The 17,469-nt window shown below is 41.4% G+C and overlaps 1 protein-coding gene across 4 annotated transcripts in view; it reads right to left on the reverse strand.

Moving 5' to 3' along the window:
• SLC36A1 (solute carrier family 36 member 1) overlaps positions 1-17,469 on the reverse strand; it is a 77,048-nt gene that overhangs the window by 55,212 nt on the left and 4,367 nt on the right. Inside the window, exon 1 of one of the 4 annotated variants that reach the window (XM_049109226.1) lies at positions 8,970-9,117. The exons of 2 other annotated variants lie outside the window; for them this stretch is intronic. The gene's annotated coding sequence lies outside the window, so the exon portion shown is untranslated. Of the gene's footprint in view, positions 1-8,969; positions 9,118-17,469 lie in introns of those variants that run through there. One more of the 4 variants, XM_025435260.3, reaches the window with a different exon arrangement.

Here is a 17,469-nt window from a genome sequence, read left to right on the forward strand (position 1 = left end):
AATATCAAAGAGGACATCATTTACTCACATGCTAGAGGGATTCAAAGCAGTCATCTAGCTCTGCGGTAATTAAACTCATAAGAGGGCCACGGGAAAAATCTATAAATTATCTTACTATGAGCAGTTGAAAGCTGCTATCCACACTGAGCTAAAAGGTCAGTGTCTACGTATGTCAGAAGCCCTGGGTTCTGAGACTGCTTCTACCACCAGTTTCCTTAGTAACTTGGAACAATTCTCTTTATCGAAAAAGTGCAGAAAGGGGTAAGGGACAATGACTGAAAGACCTCTCAACATCTCTCTAGCTCAAATATTCCAGGATCAACTAATGTAATTATCTATGCAAACAACTAATTTCTAGTCTTTTCCAACATACCAAAGTGTCTGAGGAATAGAGTCTTCCAGGTGAATCGTGCATATTTCTGAGGGAGAAGGGACAGGATACAGGGACCAGCAAACTCCTCTATCCCTCCTCAACAACCAAGAAATCACTCAATCGCTTACCTGGCCCAGATGCTCAATTTATTTCAAATACTGTAGAGAGACTTCTTTATGTTGTATATGAAAACTGAAGCTACCCCTCCAGCAGAATATTACTAAGAAACTGCTCAAATAGAAGCTAAAATCTATAGCTCTAATGTCTGAGAAACAACTGCAGGATGTGGCAGATGTGGCTTGGCAACTGCATGCCATGTTGAAAAGAAAAAAAAAATAACACTACTTATAGGCTTTAGCTGATGATAAGCTGAACAGAAGTCAATGATTTAATAATAGATGCCAAATAAGCTAATTCTAGGTTGCATGAGGATGAGAGAACCACAGGTAGATGACAGCACCATTTGTTTTTGCCATGCCCTGTATTCTGTTCCAGGCGGTATACTGTTAAGGGAACAATAAACAGTGGTAGAGCCAGGGCTCAGCACCAGCCTGAGAAGGGATGACTAGAAGCACTGAGAAGGCTCAACCTGGAGAAAACTGGCAACTTGGCAGGTGTACAAACTGCTTTTAAAACTTTTAAAAGCTGTCCTAGGGGTGCCTGGGTTCAGGCTGGATGTCTGCCTTCGGCTCAGGTCAGGATTCTGGGGTCCTGGGATTGAGTCCCACATCAGGCTCCCTGCAGGGAGCCTTCTTCCTCTGCCTATGTCTCTGCCTCTCTGTGTCTCTCATAAATAAATAAAATCTTAAAATAAATAAATATCCTATGGATATTCCCCTTGTCCTGGGGAATGGCGAAGATGAGTCAGAAAAAGGATCAGTGTGGGGGGGTGCGGGGGGGAAGTAGAGGGAGGCAGGTGTTTGGCTAGACATAAGGAAGGACCTTTAACAAAAGGAGTTGTCCAATGGAACAGACTGCTCTGGGAGGGAACGTGTTCAGTCCCTGGGAAAGTCCGAGCAGAGGTCCTTCTCAGAGCTGTGAAGTAGGAATCTAAGTACTATAGTGGGTGCAGTCCCTCCTGGAGCTCCTGCTATGGCTCTGTGACCACTAAGTCTCTCTCCTCTTGTTCCCTAGCTGCCCCCATTGAGTACTGGCCTCCAAGGCCACCCTGCCCCTGGGCTCCCTTTGATAAAACCTGGTTTCCAAATCTCTTGTGCAATTGTGGTTCCTCCCCCGTGGGAGATTTTAATAGCACCTGCTAACTGTTAACATGAGGGGTATGATATGTGAAAATTCAGGACAAGCTTGTCCTTCAGGTTCTTGGAGACAAAGAAGAGAGTTTATACATTATGTGTGGCCCATCAACACAAACTCAAAATTTTCGTTAAATATTTAGACCCAAAAGGGTTAACTACTACACAGTAAGAAATGTCTACATGTTTGGTGGGAAAATACTTTTTTCTTCAAGTATGGATTCAACCACAATTGCACTAAAATATCAGCTATTTATATAACCTTAACAACTTTTTTTCTTACATAAGTTATTTTTTAGTTACCAATATTCTCGTTATTTTAAGGTTTTTCCCACTTATTTCATATCTACTCTTCTTTTGATCTGTAGAGTACACATAATAATGATTAGTTGCAATATAATGGTCCATTGTTTGGATGGACCATTATATCAATTATTATATTATATATATAATAATTATATTATATATATGCCATTATATTATAATGACATAATAATCTGCTTCTCTAGCTCCCAATAGTTGGATATGAGGATTATGCCTTTTAAAAAATCTCTTATATCCCAGCTAAAAAGAATTTATACAAATAGTTTTTAATTTTTGAGACATATTTTTGGTGAATAAGCTCATTTTTATGGTTCCTGATATACAAATGGTTGAACTAACCTACAGTGTCACTAGCAATATATGGATGTAACTGTCTCTTCATAACTGTGCCAATGTTGGCTTTTATCATTTTAATTTTTGTTCTTTTAAACAGAGGTGGCTCTTTGTACTTGTTTTATTTTACGTTTCTTTAATTTCCAGCAAAATAAAAACAGCATCTTTAATCTATCAGCTTCATATTTACTTTTGAAAATACATATGTTCTCAAAATAACCATCTAAGAGTTTACTGATCGGTTTCTATTCCAAATTCAGTACAATTATCAAGGCCAATTCCAACAAGAGAAGGAGAATCCATTTATTTATATATCCATCGATATATATATCTTTTGGGGTATATGAGAAGGTTAGGGGAGGAAAAAGGAATGAAGGGAGAGAGAGGCAGTACTAAAGTCTTATTTTGCTTTCTCACCAAAAACTAAACAATACTTTTAAGTGTGATTTGTAAACACATAAAAAATATTATGCCCTAAAAACTAGGAGAATTAGTAAATTCAGCAGAGTTGTAAGATACAACATCAGTATACAAAAAAAAAAAAAAAAACAGTTGAATAATCTGAAAATTGAGAAAACAGTTCCATTTGCAATAGCATCAAAAAGAATATTTCTTAGGAATAAATTTAAACCTAGCATGTGTAATGTACATGAAAACACAAAATATTGTTGAAAGAAATTAAAGGCCTAAAAAATTGAAAAAACATTCCAATGTTCATGGATTAGAAGATTCAGTGTTTTTAAGATGGCAAAATTCCCCCAAACTAATCTACACATTCAGTGGAATGTCTATCAAAACCCCAGTTGCCTTTTTGCAAAAATTGACAAGCTGATTGTAAAATTCCTGTGGAAATTCAGAGGCTCAGATTGGCCAAAACAATTTTGGAAAAGAACAAAGTTGGAGGACTTCCCAATTTCAAAATTTAGTACAAAGGTACAGTAATCAAGACAATATGGTACTGGCTTAAGGAAAGACATATAGATTAATGAAATAGAACTGAGAGTCCAGAAATAAATCCTCACATCTATGGTCAACTGAATTTTCAAAAGGGTGCCAAGATAATTCAATGGGGAAAGAATCATCTTTTCAATAAATTATGCTGGGACTACCGGATACTCACAAAGAACGAAGCTGAACTCTACCTCACACCATAGGCAAAAATTAACTCAATATGGATCAAAGACCTAAACACAGGAATTAAACTATAAAATCCTTAGAAGAAAACATAAGCATAAATTTTCAAGACCTCATACTAGGTAATGGATTATTACATATGACAGAAAAAGCACAAGCAAAAAAAGAGAAAACAGGTAAATTAGACATTATTGAAATTAAAAATGTCGGGACGCCCAGGTGGCTCAGTGGCTGAGCGTCTGCCTTTGGCCCAGGGTGTGATCCCGGAGTCCCAGGACTGAGTCCCACATTGGGCTCCTTGCACGGAGCCTGCTTCTCCCTCTGCCTATGTCTCTGTCTCTCTCTCTCTCTCTCTCTCTCTCTCTCATGAATAAATAAATAAAATCTTAAAAAAAAATAAAATAAAAAATAAAATAAATAAAATAAAAAATGTCCTCAAAGGACATTTGAGGTCCAAAGGACACCATCAAGAAAGTGAAAAGCAGCCCACACAATGAGAGAACATTTCTTCAAATCATTTATCTGATGATTTATATCCAGAAAATATAAAGAACTATTACAAAAAAAAAAAAAAAAGGAACTATTACAACTCAATAATAAAAAGAAAATCCAGTTAAGAAATAGGGAAAGGGAGACAGAAAGTGAAGACTCGTAACTCTGGGAAACGAACTAGGGGTGGTAGAAGGGGAGGAGGGCAGGGGGTGGGGGTGAATGGGTGACGGGCACTGAGGGGGGCACTTGATGGGATGAGCACTGGGTGTTATTCTGTATGTTGGCAAATTGAACACCAATAAAAAATAAATTTATTATTAAAAAAAAAAGAAATAGGGAAAGCATTTGAACAGCTATTTTGCCAAAGATGTAAAAATGGCCAATAATCACATGGAAAGATACTCAATATCATTAGCCATTAGGTAAACGCAAATCAAAAACCACTTCATACTCACCAAGATGGCTAAAATCTAAGACAGATAATTAATAAATACTGATGAAGCTATGGAGAAATTAGAACCCTCTAACACAGTTGGTAAGAATGTAAAATGGTGCAGTCACTTTGGACAACAGTCTTGCAGTTTCTCAAAATACAGTTACCAAATAACCCAGCAATTCTATTCTGAGGTATATCCTGAAATGAAAATGTATATCCACAGGAAAACTTGTACACAGATGTTCACAACAACATCATTAATAGTCAAAATGTGGAAATAAACCTGATGAATACATAAATGATATGTGGTATATCGATACAATATTATTTAGCAATAAAAAGCAATTAAATACTGATACATGTGACAATGCGGGGTGAACACTGAAGACATTATTCTAATTGAAAAAAAGTCAGTCCCAGAGCACCATATAGTATACCATTTTGTTCAAATGAAAGAGTAGAACAAAAAACAGATTAGAAATTGCCGAGGGTCTGGGGTAGGGAGTTAAGAGGAATCAGCAAGTGACACCGAAGGAACAGTTTCTTTTAGGGTGATGAAAATGTTCTAAAATTGATTGTGGTGATAGTTGCACAGGTCTGTGAATATACTAAAAGCCAATGAACTGTATACTTTAAAGAGCTGAACTGTGTGTCATGCCATGTGAATTATATCTCAATAAAACCGCTTTAAAAAACCAAACAGATTTCTCAGCCCAGTCTGATTCAACCTGAGCACTTTATTTTTAACCAGCTTCCTAAATGATCTTGATTACAGGTGGATTTATATAAAGCACTAGAAAAAAAAATACATGACCTTATGATAGGTACACCCCAGGCCTCATCTCCTACTAGAGTTCGTGGATTGGTGATATTTGCAGACTATAAGTGCCGCCCATTATTCTGAAACAATTATATTGGGTTAGACTTTGGAACCCAGAGAAACAGTGAATTCTCTAAATGCATTTTCTCTTTTCTGTTGCTGAAATTCCAAAGTCATGAACAAGGACACAGACTGTGTAGCTATATGTGGTCTACAAGGAGGGAAATGAGCATTTCTAACTTCCACATGATTTTTTTCTGTTAAGATTTTATTTATTTATTCATGAGAGACACAGAGAGAGAGAGAGAGAGGCAGAGACACAGGCAGAGGGAGAAGCAGGCTCCATGCAGGGAGCCCAATGAGGCACTCGATCCCAGGACTCCAGGATCACACCCTGAGCCGAAGGCAGACGCTCAACCACTGAGCCACTCAGGCGTACCCTACATGATTTGTTTGTAAAGGGCATCAGATAAAACTCCATTTAAACTACCACAGAAGTACATTCCATAATTTGACTCCTGCCTAAAAGAATCTGGTGAGAGGGCAGCCGCAAAGCAGTTGCTGACCTCAGCAGGCTCTGCATAGCAGGAGCTGATGAGACAAATACACTTACTTTTTATCCATAATCATAAAAACCACTAAATGTTAGGACCAGGCAAGACTTCCAGAAGATAAAGCCGCAGCCTCTTATTCAAAGGTGAGAAAACCAAGGCCCCAGCTGGTTAAGACATGGGATTAGAATACAACATACCAGATTCTCAGTCCATGTTTCTATCATACCATAAATTATCCTCCCTGCAGTCTGCTTGGAACAAAACTGGAGCAGGATTAGATGTGCAGGGGGAACTGTGCATAACAGAGAGTACATGAGTTCACCACAGAGAAATTCAGAGCAGGAAGTCAGAAAGTTGACAATGCAAACTTGCAGTTCTGCAGTTCTCTATCACTCTGGAGAGTTGCACCAGGTCCCCACCTTGGAAATGGTGGCTATGTGCCTTAAGCATCGCAGTACCTCGGACACACAGATTCCCAGCTTCACGGAATAGGGAAGCACAGAGGAGTATTTCCTACTAGAGAGGGTCATTGAGACCTGGCCCTGGGTGTCAAGGCTTCCAAGAGAAATGTCTGGGGGATAAAAGGGTGTCAAGGCTTCCAAGAGAAATGTCTGGGGGATAAAAGGGACAGCACCAAATGCAACATCATGTGGTTTCTATTTTGTCACATTTACAATGTCCCATCCACGAGACCCCATACCTACAAAACAGAGCTAGCTTTGTGTACCTAGACCCAGTAAGGTTTGGCTTAAGGAGGGAGGCTCAGGACTCCTCCAAGGCCTGGGTTGAGGTAAAAAGACTCAGTGTGAGTTTCCTCTACGGGACAAAGAGAAAAGCTAGCCCAGGTGTTAGTGGTCGGTCAGCCACACACATCTAGAAGGGACCATCAGAGCTGCCAGCCAAGTATAAACCAAAGTCCATTTACTCAGCCCATTTCTAGGATCTTGCTTTCAGGTCAGAGTGTAAAGAAGAAATGTATCATTAACAGTGCAATGACTCTTTAGCATCTGACCTTGGAAGAGACAGCAAGCATTTGAAGAATTAAGACACTCCCTGGGGAGGCGAGGAGGAATTAAAAAACAAGCAAACAAATGAGTACTTCACACAAGAGAAGGTAGTATGGGACAAGGGGGAGAATAAAGCATTCACAAAAAGTGGACATCTCATCTATTCCACCCACCGTACTTCACAGTCTACATGCTAACAAGTCCAGTCCTAGGATTCCACAGAACTCCTTGAGTTGGAAGAAAATTTCAAACTTATGTAGTCAAGCTTATGTAGTCCAAAGCTCTACCCAACAAATAATATAATCATCTATAACATTCCCAAAAGTAACTGCCCAGTGACCATGATCTCCAGTGACAGGGACATCCACGCTCTGTGCTGCAACATGAAAGAGCTCTTGTTCTTTGAGAGTTCTCATGGTCACCCAAAAACCACTTCCCTCTGGGCACTTGCATCCATTGGTCCTAGTTGTAGTCTCTGCAATACTGCAGAAGAAATGGAATCTGCCTCTAAAAGAGACAAAGATAGCTCTGAGCACCTCAAGCTGCCAAAGAGATGAGGCTGAACGAATAACTACATGGTCTAAAGGGAAAATAAGGATCTAACAGCAGGACGCTATAAATGGCACATTCAGAAAACAAAGGATGAGAGACTTAATACTGTCATCATAACAGCCTCTTCTTCATACAGCCTCCACCTCGAGGTCTCAGACCAGAGCAAAAGACCAAGTCTTTTGTGTCCCCTTTACTTCTTGACTACAAAAGCGTCTCTAAAGAAAACATACTCTACATGCGCAAGTTAATTCCTGTGGACTACGCTCTGGACTGGAGTCACAGAGGGCCTTGAGCATGCTTAAAGAAATTAGAGACCGTCAAAATCATTTTCAGCCGTCCTTGTTTAGCTTGGGCTTCCACAGAGATAAGAAGACAGAGGAGGATTTCGTAGCAACCTAGCAATAAGTGAAGTAGGGAGACTGCTTCTGGACAACTGGACTAACCCTTGTTGCAAGGCGACAGCAATGCACACAGGGGAAAACCCACTCAGATTAGAAGACAAACAGAGCGAGGTGCACAGAAGGTCAGCGTGGACGAGGTCCTTGGGGATTCAAGTCCGTGGTTCTGCAGGCTGGGAAACCTGAACCCACTGCAGGATGGGAATCACCTAAGGTTGCAAAGCCAAGTGTCAGAGCCAGAACAAAAAATCTCCTCATTCCCCAATCTCGGTTCTTTCCATTACGCCATGCCGCTATCTCATTTCAACAAGCTTCAGACGACTGCATCCAAATAACCAGCATTCTCCCAAAGGAGACCAGCTACAGAATGAATGAATGAATGAATGAATGAATGAATGAATGAATGAATGAAGCCAGCCAGCCCGCCAGCCCAGGGCTTTGCATTCTTCAAGTTAATGCCAGGGCTCTCCACAAAACCCAGCTGGGAGCCACCTAGCCTCCCAGGAGCAGACTCCAATTCTTATTTCCTATTTCGGTGTGATTTACACAAAATTGCAGGACAGTCAGAAGCAAAACGATGAGGCTGCAGAAAAAAAAAAAAAAAATCGTGCACACTGAAACGGGGAACCACACCCAGGGCCAAGCCAACCGGGAGATGGAGAATGCAGGGCTAAGAACGGGAGCGCCCGAAGAGACGGGGACGGAAAGGGGTGTCTTTTCACGTGTCCCGTTCTCGGCAGGAGGCAGGAGGCAGGAGGCAGGAGGGTGCTGAAAAGCAAGCGGCTGCTGGAGCTTGGGGAGGCGTGCGCTGGGGTGGCAGGGCGCCCTGGGCAGCCCCCGCCGCCCGCCGCCCGCCGCCCGCCGCGCCTCGAGGTCCCCAGCGGGGGATGCACCAGGCGACGTCCCAGGGCCCCGGCCCGGGGGTCTGTGGCCCCCAGACCCACCACAGCAAGTCCCCGCAGGGCTCCCGCGCGGGCCGGCGACCTGCCCGAGGCGACTGCGCCCCTCTCCCGGCGGGTGCCTCGGGGTCCCCCCCTGTAGGCGGCGACGGGCGCTCACGGGGCACCGCGCCTCCAGCGCCTCCTCGGGGAGGGGCGCCGGCACCTTGCGGCGGCTGCCGCGGGACGCCGAGCCCACCGGGACCCGCACCCGCACCCGCACCCGCACCCGCACCCGCACCCGGGCCGGCGGGTGCCTGAGCCCCGAGCGCCCGCGGCGCCCCCAAAGGAAGGCGAGCCGGGTCCCGCAGGAGCAGCCCCGCCGCAGCCCCCGCCCGCCGCCGCGCGGACTCACCGCTCGGGCTGCGCTGCGGCGCGGGCTCCGCGGCGGCTCGGGCTCCGGCTCCCGCCTCGGCGCAGCCCCCGTCCTCGCCTCAGCGCGGAGCCCCAGCCATCCCCCTCGGCCGCCGGGGCCCGCCGCTTCCGGGCCGCGTCACGTGACGCGGGCGCCCCAGCCGGAGACCCGAGTCACGTGTCCCCGCGCGGGGCAGCTCCCGGGGCGGCACGACGCTCCGGAGCCCGGCGCCGCAGCACCACCCGGCGACCGGTTGCCGCCACTGCAGGCAGGGCCGAGGGGGGCCCGGGGGCGCGGGGGCCACTGGGCGGGGCGTGGGTCCCGGAGCCCGGCCGCCGGTCCCTGGAGCTCCGCCCCCTGGGTCGTGGGCTGCCGCGGCACACGCGGTGTTTTCCCTAACACGGGTCCAGGAGCACATGCTGCTTGTATCATTTTAAAAAATACATCTTTAAAAAAAAAAATCACCTAGTCAGATTTTTTTCGAAACTTACACAAATTCATTTGTGGTTGCTCCTGGAAATGGGAGAGTGTGATGTAAGGCGGGCAACATTATCTTTTCAATATATTTAAAAATTGGGGGATCCCTGGGTGGCTCAGCAGTTTAGCACCTGCCTTTGGCCCAGGGTGTGATCCTGGGGTCACCGGATCGAGTCCTGCATGGAGCCTGCTGCTCCCTCTGCCTGTGTCTCTGCCTCTCTCTCTCTCTCTTTCTCTCTGGGTCTCTCATGAATAAATAAATAAAATATTTAAATATATATATATTTAAAAATTTAAGTGACATTTTAAAATGGGTGGCGACATTTCAGTATGTTTGAGGTGTGTTATCTTCTCTTGCTTCCTTCTCCTTGAATTTTTCCTTTAAAAATTATGTAACTAAAAAATAAATAAAAATTACGTAACTACTCACACATGAAAAAAGAATAAACTATTAATATAGCTACAAAACGGATAAATCTTAAGATAATTGTGCTGAGTAAAAGACATCAGAAAAAATTGTCCATTTATTTCATATTCTAGAAGGTGCTAGGTCATCTTCAGTGACGGGAAGCATATCAGCGGTTGCCTGGGAGTGGGTGGGGAGGTCAGAAGGGGAGAGATTATAGAGGGGCCTAAGGAAACTTTCCAGGTGACAAATAGTTTCACGAGTAAACATAGATTTTACATTATCAAATTATACACGTTCAATACGTGCAGTTTAAAAATAAATTTTAAAAAATATGCATAGCTTACTGTATATCAAGTATACGTCCATAAACCTGTTAAAATGGTAAAAATTATATGATACATGAATGTATTTTTATTACTAGAAATGTTAGACAATATATAAGTATATAAGCAGTGAAAATTTCCCTTCTCCCAAATTCACTCTTTTCTTCAAAGAATTATAGCTACTAGCATCTGAGTATCGTTCTCCATACCCTATATTATGTATTTATAGAAATATTTATACAGAGAGACATACATAGATTTGTGGTGTTAAAATCTAGAATTATGAGGATCCCTGGGTGGCTCAGGGGCTTAGCGCCTGCCTTCGGCCCAGGGCGTGATCCTGAGTCCTGGGATCGCGTCTCATCTCAGGATCCCAGCATGGAGCCTGCTTCTCCCTCCTCCTGTGTCTCTGCCTCTCTCTCTCTCTCTCTCTCTCTCTCATAAATAAATAAATAAATCTTTTAAAATTTTTGAAAAAATAAAATCTAGAATTATGAATAACAGTACTTAGTGTTTTGCTTAAGACTTTTTACTCTTCACTGTCTATACTGTCTAAATTATTTCTTAAACACACACTACTTTATATTTGAAATCTTTATATGGGATCCCTGGGTGGTGCAGCGGTTTAGCACCTGCCATTGGCCCAGGGTGTGATCCTGGGGTCACCGGATCGAGTCCTGCATGGAGCCTGCTTCTCCCTCTGCCTATGTCTCTGCTTCTCTCTCTCTCTCTCTCTCTCTCTGTGACTATCATAAATAAATAAATAAATAAATAAATAAATAAATAAATAAATAAATAAAAAGAAAATGCAGTCTTTAAAAAAAATAAAATCTTTATATGTTCTGTAAAGATAAAACATATGCATGTTTTCTTTAAAAATATACCCCAGTTGGTTCATTTCACCAGGGAAAGAGAAAAGAATGCAGGTTCATGCTAGTTTAGAATAGGAAGGGCAGTAGGTTCATCTCATCGTGGAAGAACCCACCAGTTCATTGAATGCTCAGTGCCAGAACTATGCTTGGAATGTTTCTGAGCCCATGTCACCCCCAGGCCTTGAATTTCATTGATTCTATGGCAATTTCTAAAGTCTTACTCAAGAAAGCCAGATCTTATGAGAATCACAGAGCTCCCTGTTGGAATTACTGATGAAGTGAGAATTTGCCTTCACCAGTCTGCTGCTGAGATACATTGATTATAATAAGAATTCTTTTTTATACCTGGCCACCATACTCTTACTAGAGACAACCTTGAAAAAAGGTCGCATCATTTTCAGATATTGTTAGGATTCCATCAACCTTATCATTATGAAGTCCTAATTAGAATTAACACAATTACATATCCTTCCAACTATACAAATCTCCACCTCTGCTTCCACAGTTTACTCAGGAATACAAATTAAGATTTCCTGTTCTTCATACAGCAATTTGGCAGTGTGACAGGATACAATATCAATGCCCAGAAATCAGTGGCATTTCTATACACTAACAATGAGACTGAAGAAAGAGAAGTTAAGGAGTAAATCCCATTTACAATTGCACCCAAAAGCATAAGATACCTAGGAATAAACCTAACCAAAGAGGTAAAGCATCTATGCCCTAAAAACTATAAAACACTTCTGAAAGAAATTGAGGAAGACACAAAGAGATGGAAAAATATTCCATGCTCATGGATTGGAAGAATTAATATAGTGAAAATGTCAATGTTACCCAGGGCAATTTACACGTTTAATGCAATCCCTATCAAAATACAACGGACTTTCTTCAGAGAGTTGAAACAAATTATTTTAAGATTTGTGTGGAATCAGAAAAGACCCCGAATAGCCAGGGGAATTTTAAAAAAGAAAACCATAGCTGGGGGCATCACAATGCCAGATTTCAGGTTGTACTACAAAGCTGTGGTCATCAAGACAGTGTGGTACTGGCACAAAAACAGACACATAGATCAGTGGAACAGAATAGAGAATCCACAAGTGGACCCTCAACTTTATGGTCAACTAATATTCAACAAAGGAGGAAAGACTATCCACTGGAAAAAAAGACAGTCTCTTCAATAAATGGTGCTGGGAAAATTGGACATCCACATGCAGAAGAATGAAATAGACCACTCTCTTGCACCATACACAAAGATAAACTCAAAATGGATGAAAGATCTGTGAGACAAGATTCCATCAAAATCCTAGAGAAGAACACAGGCAACACCTTTTTTGAACTTGGCCACAGTAACTTCTTGCAAGATACATCCATGAAGGCAAGAGAAACAAAAGCAAAAATGAACTATTGGGACTTCATCAAGATAAGAAGCTTTTGCACAGCAAAGGATACAGTCAACAAAACTCAAAGACAACCTACAGAATGGGAGAAGATATTTGCAAATGACGTATCAGATAAAGGGCTAGTTTCCAAGATCTATAAAGAATTTTTGAAACTCAACAGCAAAGAAACAAACAACCCAATCATGAAACGGGCAAAAGACATGAACAGAAATCTCACAGAGGAAGACCTAGACATGGCCAACAAGCACATGAGAAAATGCTCCGCATCACTTGCCATCAGGGAAATACAAATCAAAACCACAATGAGATACCACCTCACACCAGTGAGAATGGGGAAAATTAACAAGGCAGGAAACCACAAATGTTGGAGAGGATGTGGAGAAAGGGGAACCCTCCTACACTGTTGGTGGGAATGTGAACTGGTGCAGCCACTCTGGAAAACTGTGTGGAGGTTCCTCAAAGAGTTAAAAATACACCTGCCCTATGACCAGCAATTGCACTGCTGGGGATTTACCCCAAAGATACAGATGCAATGAAACACTGGGACATCTGCACCTCGATGTTTCTAGCAGCAATGTCCACAATAGCCAAACTGTGGAAGGAGCCTCCGTGTCCATCGAAAGATGAATGGATAAAAAAGATGTGGTCTATGTATACAATGGAATATTACTCAGCCATTAGAAATGACAAATACCCACCATTTGCTTCGATGTGGATGGAACTGGAGGTGTTATGCTGAGTGAAATAAGTCAATAGGAGAAGGACAAACTTTTTTTTTTATGATAGAGAGAGAGAGAGAGAGAGGCAGAGACATAGGCAGAGGGAGAAGCAGGCTCTATGCACCGGGACCCCGATGTGGGATTCGATCCTGGGTCTCCAGGATCGTGCCCTGGGCCAAAGGCAGGCGCCAAACCGCTCTGCCACCCAGGGATCCCAGGAGAAGGACCAACATTATATGGTCTCATTCATTTGGGGAATATAAAAAATAGTGAAAGGGAATAAAGGGGAAAGGAGAAAAATGAGTGGGAAATATCAGAAAGGGAGACAGAACATGAGAGACTCCTAACTCTGGGAAACGAACCAGGGGTGGTGGAAGGGGAGGTGGGTGGGGGGGTGGGGGTGACTGGGTGACGGGCACTGAGGGGGGCACTTGATGGAATGAACACTGGGTGTTATTCTATATGTTGGCAAATTAAACACCAATAAAAATAAATTTATAAATAAAAAAAATTTCCTGTTCAGTATGGATGTATAAATAAACATTTTGATTCTTTACTCCTAGAAAACTATGCAAAAGCAAAAAGGAAAAACTTTGAAAACTCTATCTTCAACAACGGTAGAAGATAGAATCCACAGGTACCAAAATACGTGTGAAGGCTAACAAAAAGCAGCTGCAATCAGACAGAAGCTATAAAGGAGAATGGAAAAAAAACTCCAAGAGAAGTAAAGGGACCCAAGTGGGGACAGATCTCAGAATCTCGGAAATGCATTGGTGAAAACACTCTTCTTGAAGATGAAGAGCTCCCTTAGAGCTGCATGGCTAGATTTCTTTTATTTGCAACAATGGACTTGGAAACAGTTCAGCAAGACTCAACAAAAGCCCTCCTGAATCTGGTTTGGATTAGGGAAGCCAAGAAGATGAGGATAACAACAAGAATCACAGAGATGAGCCATATTTAGAAGAAGCAATTGGTCTGTGGCAATAGAACAGAAAAGACTGAACATATACTTGTGGGTGAGAATGCAGAGCAACTGAAGTCTCATCAACTGCTGGGAAAGTGTACAATGATGCAACCACTTTGGAAAACTGTATGACAGTTTTTTTTATGAAGCTAAACACATAGCTCTCCTGTGATCCAGCAACTCCACTCCTAGATATTTACCCAGGAAAAATCAAAATGTTTATCCACACCAGGGCCTGGACTAGGATAAGGCAAGAAAAGTGCAGCAACTAGGAAATTTAAAGAGGCACTCACCTTCAGGGGTGTACAGGTGCAGAGTTGGCACTTACATGAACACAAGGGTGAGTGCCTCCTTAAACTTTGTGACCTAGGCTTCTTGGCTTTCCTCACCTTCCTCCAGGCTGTTGTCCACACCAACTTGTATTCAGATTTTCACAGCAGAGAGCTCAATAAAGGTAAATAATTAACAACCCACACATTTATCAATAGGTGAATTGATAAACTGTGGCATATAGAGCAGGAAGGAATTACTGATATATGCAAAAATGTGGATGAATCTCATTACGCTAAATGGAAGAAGCCAGACACAGAAAACTGCATACTATATGATTTGATTTGTATAAATTTATAGAATGAGCAAAATTGATTCTTGTGACAGAAAGCTGAACAATGGCTGTTTGGGATGTGTGGGGTGAGGATTGGCTGTAAAGGGACACAGAGAGCTTTTTGGAATGATGCTAATATTCTATATATTGATTGGGATGCTCGTTATGTGGATTTAAACATTTGTCAAAAGCCATTACCTGGACAATGAAAATATATTAACTTGATTATAAATAAATTATATCCCTAAAGATTAATTTCAAAATGTTAATGAGACTACCAGACATCTGGAGAAAGTCTCTAAGATAAAAGAAATATCAAATGCACAAACCCATGAAGTACTTTGGAGGAGACTATGCAAAAAACAAGCACACAAACAAATACCCTCAGAGAGATAATATGTTACAATCATGACATAAGAACCACAGCAAAAAATATTGCTTTTAAAAAAAATTCTGAGGGAAAAAACAACTCTTGGAAGTTAAAAATATAATGACGGAAATTAAGAATCAAATGGAAGAGTAAGAAGATAAGGATAAGGAAATTTGTTCTTTTTCGTTATTAAATATTTATTACCTATGTGCCAGGCACTGTGAATAGAACAGTGAACAAAATAAACAGAAATCCCTGCCCTTATGAAGCTTGCATTTTAGTGCGGGGAGATAGACAACACAAATAAATAAGTAATATACATATCATGTCAGCAGGTGTACTGTTAGGGAGAAAAATCAGGAGAGTAAGAAACAGAGTCTAGGGACTGAGAGGAGGGATTGCAGTCTCTTTAAATAGGGAAGATACCACTGAGAGGTGGTATCTAAACAAAGTCTTAATGTAGGTGAGGAAACAAGTCCTTGGATTTCTTTGAGAAGAGCATTCTGGGCCAAGGGAATAGCATGTGCTAGGGCCCAGGAGGGAATGTGCCTAGCCTATTTGAAAAATTAAAAGGAGGCCAGTGTGTATAATACTATATATAGCCAACCTTAAAGACTCCACCAAAAAACTACTAGAGCTAATAAATGAATTCAGTAAAGTCACAGGACACAAAATCAATATACAGAAATCTGTTGCATTTTTATACAGTAATAATGAAGAAGCAAAAAGAGAAATTAAGAAAATAATCCCATTTATGATTGCACCAAAATGAATAAAATACCTAGGAATAAACTTAACCAAGGAGATGAAAGGCCTCTACTATAAAACATTGGTGAAAGAAATTGAAGATGACACAAAGAAATGGAAAAGCATTCCATGCTCATGGATTGGGAAAACAAATATCGTTATTTGTTCCTATCAAAATACCAACAGCATTTTTCACAGAACGAGAGCAAATAATCCTAAAATTTGTATGGAATAACAAAAGACCCCAAATAGCTAAAATAATCTTAAAAAGGAAGAGCAAAACTGGAGGTATGACAATCCCAGTTTTCAAGATAAACTACAAATCTGTATTAATCAAGACTGTTGGTACTGGCACAAAAATAGACACAGAATAAAGAGCCCAGAAATAATCCCACAATTTTATGGTCAATGGAACAGAATAAAGAGCCCAGAAATAAACCCACAATTTTATGGTCAACTAATCTATGACAAAGGAGGCAAGAATATCCAGTGCGAAAAAGAGTCTCTTCAACAAATGGTGTTGGGAAAACTGGATAGCTACAAGCAAAAGAATGAAAATGGACCCACTTTCTTACACCATACACAAACTGGATTAAAGACCTAAATGTGAGACTTGAAAGCATAAAAATCCTAGAAGAGAGCACAGGCAGTAATTTCTCTGAGATCAACTGTAGCAATATTTTTCTAGTTATGTCTCCTGAGGCAAGAGAGATAGAAGCAATAATCTCCTGTTGGGACTACATCAAAATAAAATATCTTCCTTAAAACAAAGGAAACAACAACAAAAAAAGAAACCAAAAAAATTTTTTAAAAAAGCAAAGGAAACAATCAACAAAACTAAAAGACCTACTAAATGGGAGAAGATATTTGCAAATGATATGTTCGATAAGGGGTTAGTATCTGAAATACATAAAGAACTTACCAACTTAACACCATTTAAAAAATCCAATTAAAAAATGGGCAGAAATATCAGAAAGAGAGACAGAACGTAAAGACTGCTAACTCTGGGAAACGAACTAGGGGTGGTAGAAGGGGAGGAGGGCGGGGGGTGGGAGTGAATGGGTGACGGGCACTGAGGGTTATTCTGTATGTTAGTAAATTGAACACCAATAATAAAAAATAAATTTTAAAAAATGGGCAGAAAACATGAACAGACATATCTCCAAACAAGACATACAGATGGCTAACAGACACATGAAAAGATGCTCAGCATCACTCATCATCAGGGAAATGCAGATCAAAACCACAATGAGATATCACCTACCACCTACCACCTGTCAGAATGGCTAAAATAAAAAACAAGAAACAACAACTGTTGGCAAAGATGTGGAGAAAGGGGAACCTTCATGCGCTGTTGGTGGGCATGCAAACTGGTGCATCCACTGTGGAAAGGCTCCTCAAAAATTAAAAATAGAGTTACCATATGCCAAGTCAATCGGAGAAGGACAAACATTATATGGTCTCATTAATTTGGGGAATATAAAAAATAGTGAAAGGGAAGAAAGAGGAAAGGAGAAAAAAATGAGTGGGAAATATCAGAAAAGGAGATAGAACATGAGAGACTCCTATCTCTGGGAAACAAACAAGGAGTGGTAGAAAGAGAGGTGGGCGGGGG

Source organism: Canis lupus, chromosome 4 (genome assembly GCF_003254725.2).
Source record: "Canis lupus dingo isolate Sandy chromosome 4, ASM325472v2, whole genome shotgun sequence".
Taxonomy (NCBI): Eukaryota; Metazoa; Chordata; class Mammalia; order Carnivora; family Canidae; genus Canis; species Canis lupus.